The sequence below is a fragment of the Lactuca saligna genome, chromosome 4 (assembly GCF_052625555.1).
Source record: "Lactuca saligna cultivar CGN05327 chromosome 4, ASM5262555v1, whole genome shotgun sequence".
NCBI classification, from domain to species: Eukaryota; Viridiplantae; Streptophyta; class Magnoliopsida; order Asterales; family Asteraceae; genus Lactuca; species Lactuca saligna.
This window is the reverse complement of record NC_136420.1, coordinates 292,525,999-292,533,294: the sequence shown is the minus strand read 5'-3', so window position 1 is coordinate 292,533,294 and position 7,296 is coordinate 292,525,999. Positions and strand designations below refer to the sequence as shown.

General features: G+C 33.2%; 1 long non-coding RNA gene across 6 annotated transcripts; it reads right to left on the bottom strand.

Moving 5' to 3' along the window:
- Positions 1–1,632: 1,632 nt before the first annotated feature.
- Positions 1,633–5,804, bottom strand: LOC145039205 (uncharacterized). 6 transcript variants are annotated; one of them, XR_013679785.1, is made up of 9 exons: positions 5,194–5,804; positions 4,770–5,068; positions 4,024–4,523; positions 3,309–3,427; positions 3,131–3,239; positions 2,656–2,978; positions 2,189–2,477; positions 1,972–2,045; positions 1,633–1,892 (listed from the first exon to the last, which is right to left on the bottom strand). It is a non-coding gene; the product is annotated as an uncharacterized LOC145039205 (long non-coding RNA). The 6 variants fall into 6 exon arrangements; XR_013679786.1 differs by having other exon boundaries at positions 4,024–4,452; XR_013679783.1 differs by having other exon boundaries at positions 4,024–5,068.
- Between the last annotated feature and the right edge of the window lie 1,492 nt (positions 5,805–7,296).

The following is a 7,296-nucleotide window of genomic DNA, read 5'->3' as shown; positions in this document are numbered from 1 at the left end:
TGCTCTTGTTTTTAAAACCAATATTAATGAAGCTTGTTCTGATGTCAAAGATGGAGAAAATGAAAAAGTGTTGAATTGTGAACTCCGAGGATGAGGTTGTGGCTTACTATTCCAATAACAATTTCAATAAAAGTACTTTAGCACCCAACTCTATTGTTGAGAACAAGAGAGAATGAAGTTCTTGTGAGAAGAAGGTTGGGTAAAAGAAGTTAATTCGTGACTCTGATTATGACTACAATTATTGCAATGGAAAAAACCATTTGGAAGGGATTTCATGTTAAAAAAGAAGGAGGATAAGTAAGAGAAGGTGAAGGTGTTGGATGGCATCATAACTATTTCGGGTATGTACTTGACTCGGTTTGGCATGGTCTATTTGGGTTGCGTGGCATCATGCACTTAGGTAGACTAAAATGAGAGAAAGGACAATTTTGATTTGTTAATATATTATAAGTTCTAATATATTAATAATATTATTTAATTAGAATTGATCAAGAATTAATTTAGAATTAATTTTATGATCAAAAGGAGACTAATTAAATATATGGGCTAATTGTGTGATCATTCATTTCTTTAATAGTGGGCTTGTATTCCATGGTGTATTGAGTTGGGCTAAAACCCATTGAGATGCTCCATGGTTGTTTTGAACCCATGGATCCAAGAAATGGAAAGTTGTGTCATTTAGGGTTTACATGGTGTAACCCTACTTGTGACACGATATAAAAAGGATATGTTAGCTACCAAAATTGGACACTAGAAAGAACAAGAGGGCATAGCTGATTTCTAAGTGTGTTGCATTTCTTTCTAAGTTATTCCAAGTGTATTTAGTGTTGTGTGAAGCATTTGAGGCATCACATTTGGGTTGCTAGGCTCACAAGGATCTCAAAGGAATTCCAGCAACAAAAGGTATGTATCTCTTACTAACTTTGATGTTTAGAAATTCCCCATGTATGCTAGACAGGTTATGAACCTTGGAAAAACAAATTTTCATGTATCATAGTAAAACATAGATCCAAGGTTTCTAGGGTTGCATGTACACCATAGGAGAGTTAGAATGCTCAAACCCATCAGAAGGATGAGACGTACTACGTGATGAAAATCGAAGAATTAAGGGCGGAGTCAAAGAATCTTTCACTTATGGAAAAAGGCTTGGATTAAGACGAAGATATGTATCAGATATGGTCATGTGGATATGATGAAGAAGTGATGCAGCATACAATGCATAGTGTTATGTTCCCTATGCACTCTTGTGATGATGTTGATGGGGACTATGGTCACTACTAGAAAAAAGGACTTTTACGATGCTCATTGCGCATCGTAAAACGCTCAGACGACGCGCAAATGCGCGTCAAGGAAGGCCCTGTGATAACGAGAGACGACGCGTTTTTGAGCGTCGTCTATAGACGACGAGCATTTACGATGTGAATTTATGACACGCAATGCGTACCATTAAAGTTGCTGTCAAGAAAGGCCATGTCATAAATGAAGATGACACACATTTTTTTGTATCGTAATTTTTTTTTTTTAAATATTTATAGATTTACTAATTTTCAAATTAAATTTGCATTTCATGTCTCATAATAGAAAATAAAATATCATATACAAAAAATACAATCCATTGCACAATCAATTTCATTCAATAACATCATGTCATAAAATTGTAATACATTGATATTAAGGGGATCTAATTGTACGTTGTTATTAAGAGGTTTTCCCTAACTATATAACCTAATACTACATTGCTATAAAGGGGCACCTTCTTGTTTCAGTAACTCATCATTAAGCTACCTGAAGAAGATCTGAAACGTTTCCTAAAACAAAGAATGATTGCTTTATAGTTTAGCCTAACATCATAAAATCATAATTGTTGTGCTGAGAACTGCATCATGGATAGCCTGGAAACAACACAAAAATCAATATATCTTTTCAAGTATAGATGAAGAAATTTCATAAGCAAGTGATATGAGATGATACCTGAAGGGATTTGATAATTCCATTGATCATTTTAGTGTCAATTTGTGGTTCATCTTCTCCGGTATTCTCATTTTCTGTCAAAAAAATGTCAAACAGATAAACATCAAACTGGATACATTTTCAAAAGTTGAATATTGATCATAAATATTCATCATATTTTCTACACTACATGTTGTGTAATCTAATCAATATCGTATTAAGATATTTTTAAACTTACCCGACTTGCTAAAATCCAGTATGTGTCTTCTAATTTCTTCAGTTTTAGCACATCCACATTTTAGGGTTTTTATGTGGAGATAAACACCAGAGGGAAAGCAGGGGTAGAGATTGATGATCATGTATTAAAAAGATTTCCCACCCAAAGGGAAAGCATCTAAAGCCTTATAATTACTTAACATCTCCCATAATCACCCTGCTCTTCCGATTCAATGCAAGTACACTTCATGGTCAGGTTGAGATTGATGATCATGTCTTATAGGAAGATCATAATTAACCACCAAATTAACCTGATAAAAAAGGGGGAAATATAATTATATGACACAAAGGATAAAAGATAAAATCAGGGGTAGAAATGTAAATATGTGCTTGATCATAACCACGATCAAGTTCATTAACTGATAAGATGTATAATGAGATTTTCATTTGATGATTTTCACCAAACAGAAAACAAAAATAAACACTTACATTCTTCATTAGAGCGGTGAATGCATTCTTTGGTAGGCCAAAACCAATTGCTGTCATTTCAGCAACAACATGAGGAAATTGAATTTTGAATTATATCATGTAACATTGAACAAATTATGATGCAAAGTTTATAATGTATTATATATAATATAAATGATGAAGTTTTATATAAAAAATGATAATAAACAGTAAGATAAATAAAAGACAACTTAGCATGGAAATAAAAGCAACTTGAGAGGTTTTTATATCAAATACTCAGTCCCTTCATCATCAATTACCAACACCACAGTTTCTGCAGCCTTATTTGCAAGATTTTGGACCTCCTATATTACAAATAAAAGCCTTCTATGTTTAGTAACATCAGGTAATACTTTCTTGGAGTGACTATCCCATTGCAGAAAACAACTTGTATTAAAAAAACGACACATTTACAGATTATGAATACAATTTATCATAAAGATTAATATATTATTACCTGTTGTTACTTTCTTTTTCTTTTTCCCATGTGGGGTACCAGTTGATGGACTTGATTTATCCAAAACATAATCAAGCATGAGTCTCCTCAGTGATGCACCATGAGTCTCCTAGTGTTATCACTTTTTTTTTAATTCATAAAAGAAATATTAAAAAAATTTAGGGTTGTGGATGCTTACATTGCTGAGAAGTTTTGCTCCATACCATGCAGAATCTGCACCATAAGGGGAAGTGATAACATGAATTCCATTGGATATAAAGGTTCGTAGAAGATCATGTACTTCCTTTTCTCATATTTCTACAATTAATTAAAAAATGAAGCATTTATAAATTAATATTATATTAAAAATTAAAAACATTTATATTTATAAATTAATTTATACCTGGTAACCCTGGTAAACATTTCCATTTAAATAAAGAACAAATTTACCAACTTCCTAATATAGAATGTATGAAAATTAATAAACAAATAAATAAATATTACATGGTTTTCACATATGTTGCTCGGAATATCTAGATTCTGTTTGAGTCATATACAAAGAATATTTTACATGAATTTTATAGAATAATTTATTAACCCAGAAAAATAATATATGCATTATTTCTACGAGTAGTACAGTACAAAACAGCAATGTATACAATTTTTTTTTACTATTTTGCCCCGAGCCCTTGACAATTCAGTGTTGTTGTCATGTTCATCGTTTATGAATTCACAAACATCATAAACTATTAGTTTGATTTACAAGATGTAGCACAACGAGTTCACAAACAACAACAATAAAGAGAGAGAGAGAGAGAGAGAGAGAGAGAGAGAGAGAGAGAGAGAAAGAGAGAGAGATAGAGGGGGAGAGAGAGAGAGAGAGAGAGAGAGAGAGAGAGAGAGATAAATCATACAATAAATGCTAGTATGATAGCATTGCAAATTTAGTGCCACCAATACCATCCAAAAAACCAACAGTAGAAGCAAGAGCAGTCACAGTTGCTGAATATGATGATGGCATGCCACCAGATCCCACAAGCTGCTCAATATCCCATTGCTTTTCTTTATAACAAATGATAAGGTTAAATGTGGCATGCATCAAAATCAGAGTTTTGGGAAAAAAAAAGTTGGACTGCCAGTGCAACAATCATACAGCCACATGGACCATTTCTGTTACTTACCTTAGATTAAATGTGGCAAGCATCAAAATTAGAGTTTTTGAAAACACTATGTGTATCATTTATGTACCTATGGTGGCAAGGAAGAGCATCATATGCGATTGTTGGATTGGCCTTACATATGGGGCATAATGTATTATCCCCCTCAGAACCTGAAGACTTATCCTTTGAAAATGGATGAAAAAGACTTATCATTGAAGATGAATTGAGAATAGGAAGTAGCAGCAACAACATTTCTTGCAAATGCATAATAATGGGTATGTAAGTACTTCATTTATACAAAAGAGGGAAGATTGGTAAAATTTCATCCATGAAGCAAAATAGAGTGGAGAATGGAATTGAAATCCATGAGTTTATGGAAATGGAATGGAATTGAATTCTAACGGAATTCAGTTCTTTAGTCATTTGCAACCAAACACTGGAAATGGAGTGAAATTGAATTCCAATTCCAGCTAACCAATATTCATAAGAACGAAAATTACCGTGAATTCATTCCACGATATGGAACCAATGATTCTTTTGTGAAACATTTCACGATTTCCATATCTTCCATCACTAATATCTGTTATGATTAATGATTTAGAATGTTTAACAACTCAATCTGATCTCTGATGTTGTTTCTATGAAGATATACTAAATGCTCTTGCAAAAAGGATGAGAGACTTCTCCATGGAATCGCCATGGATTTCTTTGTCATCTCTACCCATCAAATGATAACATGATCACGCAACATGAATCAATGGGTGTGTGTTGTTTGCTCTGTATTTATGAACCTAGAACCCTAAATTTCAGGGGAATGAATTAAAGCCCAATATACATATATATCAAATCACGCAACATGAAACAATTGAAAAACTAAAACTACTCTTTAGCTTTAAATTTATAATTAGGATAATGACAATTTACCCGGGAATACAAATGAAGACGAACAATCACCAGCCATCATCCCCTGACAACCCCTTGACAACCTTCGAACTCCACCTCACACCCTCACCAGCAAATAGAAAAAAAAAATAATAAGAAGAAGGGAGAATAAGGGTTGTGATTGAACCAGAGGAAGAAAGAGGAAGAATACGCATATCTTTTCTTTCTTTTTTTTCTTTTCGCTCTCAAACTCTGGCTGTATATAGGAAAGCACGAGAGATATTGAGAGAATAGACACAAGAGAGACAAAGATATTGATTCAGGTACGGTTGAGAGTTAAGAACATATAATTATTTGTAGAAGAAGGAATTTGGATGGGTGAGGGTAGGGACGAGGAAAACTTGTTTCCTGTGAGATCCAGAGCACAAAAGCCCTAGTTCTTCCAATTTTGGGATGGCGTGTCTTTAACGTGTCAGAGGGAGAAAATGGTGGATAAAAGAGGGTAGTCGACATCGTTGGCCACTGTATGGCTACCAAGCTCCAAAAATACGAAAGGGAGGAAGAGTTACAGCCGCATAATGAGGTCAAGGGTTTACAGAGAAAAGGAGAAGCAGATAATGAAGGTTGTCGACTGGTGGAGAGGATGAGTTCGTTATTCCTTCCCGAACAACAAGAAATTGATTAGAGAACAAAACTGAGGTCTATGGTTTACATGGAAACCCTAAAAGATAGATGAAACGCGGGGTTTTTAATTTTTTACGATGTCATTTCCCCCCTTCTTTTTTTAGGATTTCATTTCCCCCTGCTATTAAAGGATGGAACGCACCTTCCATTGAAATTGATAAAGCGACATCCTTAGATGACGCACATGTGCCCTCCGTGTTTTTTTGTTTAGACACTAATTTAAGGGCACGCAATAATACGTGACCTAAATCCTTAAATTTTTTCAATAGATGACACTCTTTTAATGTCACTCTCTTTTGCGTAACATAAATCAATGAGTGTCGTGGTTTGCGCGTCGTAAAAGGGTCTTTTTCTTGTAGTGGGTGCTGAGGATTTTGTTACCAGAGAGTTTGGTTCAAATAGTAAAGATGAGAGTGTAGATAGGGAAGAGAATATCGAAGGACGGTGTTTCAGGGAAATTACTTCAAAGTCTGCAATGAGTGAGAAGGTACGTGATCTTTTAATCTCGCATAATATTTCTTCAAAATATTATAATTCTATTTAATCAAACATTAATGATGCTTGTGTTTACTTCAATGATTTGTTGATTTCTATGTATAGTGATGTGCAAAAAATGAAAGATGAACTTTATGATGCTAGGAATAAATTTGACGAGAAAAACTCTAGAATTGATAGTTTGAATTTAAAGATTAACAATGTTACAATCAATATGGTCTCTTTAAGATTAGATAAAATTTTGTTAATCAAATAGAGGAACATATACTATAACACAACTAAAAGACTATATGGTAAACTCACTCTATTATATCACTCCTCTAATATTTGCAAGGAACAACATCAAAAACTCTTACCTTTTATTGAATTTAGTAAGGAATTAGTTGATGAAATTATATTTACTTATGAGAGTAGGGTTTCTCAATTTGAATAGCTACCAAATGATTCATATGCTTATGGTGTTGTTGATATTGATGAATCTTTGGATGCCGATGAATTGGTTGATATTGTTAATGATACTTTAAGTAATAATGATCAAATGAAATTTTGAACAAAAATGAATCTTTGACACAATGTTCTCAAGAAAATTTTGTTGATATCAAAGACGACTATGAAAATATCAGTCAAACAGAAGAAGAGGTATGTGTTGATTGTTTGAATTTATTTGTCATTAAAATTTGTTTATTAGCTAAAAGTGAAGAGGCTTTTGATTCAACATCGAAGCCTAATGTTGATTCCTCTTCGACAAATTGATAATAATGTTTCTCAAGATAATATCAATATAAAAGATATCACAAACAATGAAAGTGATTTTAGTGATGTTGCCTACTAAGAGGAACTTCCACATGTTGTTGAATCAAAAGTTTATGAGTATGCAAATGAGTACACAAAAGTATTGAACTAAAAAGGAAAACATTTTATTGAACAAAATGCTATTTTTTATCCACAATTCAAATATTTTCTAAA